General features: G+C 43.7%; 1 pseudogene; it reads right to left on the bottom strand.

The window, feature by feature from the left end:
- Positions 1-293: 293 nt before the first annotated feature.
- On the bottom strand, positions 294-1,110 carry LOC116544643 (annotated as a pseudogene).
- Between the last annotated feature and the right edge of the window lie 214 nt (positions 1,111-1,324).

The following is a 1,324-nucleotide window of genomic DNA, read 5'->3' as shown; positions in this document are numbered from 1 at the left end:
TAGATATTTGCATTTTCTATGTGGGCCTAACATGCTCAAAATCAACTTTTTGATATTTGACAACTTCGAAAACTGCTCTAGTTAATACATGTTAGATTCAGTGAAAGAAAACAGCACATCATACAGTATTTGTGTACTATATCTTGCTTTTAACATTTATGGCTGTCTGTGTATTTCTTCCTGAAAGTATAAACTGGGTTCAGAATTGTTTTTTTTTTTAAAGCTCATATAAAACATTTTTTTTGCATTAATTATTTTTATTTACAGAAACAGTTATTTACATTTAACCCAGTTTCGTGGCAAGTTCTTTAGCCTTTGCCTTTTCTAGCTTGGCAATGCGAGCCACAGACTTGGGACCCAGGACATTGCCTCTTCAGTGACGCCGGATCTCATCGTATCTGTCATTGTAGTTGGTGCGAATAGCTTCCACCAACTTAGCCAAAGCACCTTTGTCTTCCGGATCAACGTGTGTGAAGGCGACAGTGGTGCAGGTCTTCCTATGAACTAGACGTCCCAGTCTTGCCTTACCCTTGATGATGCAGTAAGGGACTCCCATTTTACGACACAGGGCAGGCAAGAAGACAACCAGCTCAATGGGATCCACATCATGAGCAATAACCACCAGCTGCGCCCTCTTCTTCTCCACCAGGCTGGTGACAGTGTTGACTCCTGCTCGGAGGACAGGTGGTCTCTTACTGGGGACGTCCCCTTTGCCAGCCGCTTTCTTCTCGGCCCGGGCCAACAGCCTCTGCTTCTTTTCTTGCTTCGTCTCTGGTCTGTACTTGTGGGCCAGCTTAAGCAGCTGGGAAGCTGTTTGGCGGTCCAGGGCTTGGGTGAATTGGTTGATTGCAGGAGGCACTTTCAGCCGCTTATAGAGGATGGCTCTCTGCCGCTGCAACCTGATATAGCGGGGCCATTTCACAAAGCGGGTGAGGTCTCTTTTGGGCTGGATATCTTGTCCAATGCCAAAATTTTTAGGCCTTTTCTCAAATAGTGGATTCACCACTTTCTTGGCCTCCTGCTTCTTAACGACAGCAGGGGCCGGAGCCCCCTTCTTCCCCTTGGCCTTCTTTCCTTTCGGCATCTTGGGCGGCGGGAAGAGAAAAAAAGCTAAAACATTTTTTAAAGAAAGGTCAATGTCTAAACATGTTGTGTTCAGTGAAGAAAAAAACAGCACATCATCTAGATTTTTGGCACAAAGTTTTCCATTATTTTTCAGAGCTGGATATTTGCATTTTCTGTGTTGGTCTACTAGTCTCAGAATTGTCTTTTTTGAGATTTCACAAGCTGCATATTTCAAAACTGTTATTAGTTAATACATATT

The sequence above is a fragment of the Sapajus apella genome, unplaced genomic scaffold (assembly GCF_009761245.1).
Source record: "Sapajus apella isolate SASKATOON/1434 unplaced genomic scaffold, GSC_monkey_1.0 scaffold225, whole genome shotgun sequence".
In the NCBI taxonomy this organism is placed as follows: Eukaryota; Metazoa; Chordata; class Mammalia; order Primates; family Cebidae; genus Sapajus; species Sapajus apella.
The sequence above is the reverse complement of the archived record's forward strand: the minus strand, read 5'-3'. Positions and strand labels throughout refer to the sequence as shown.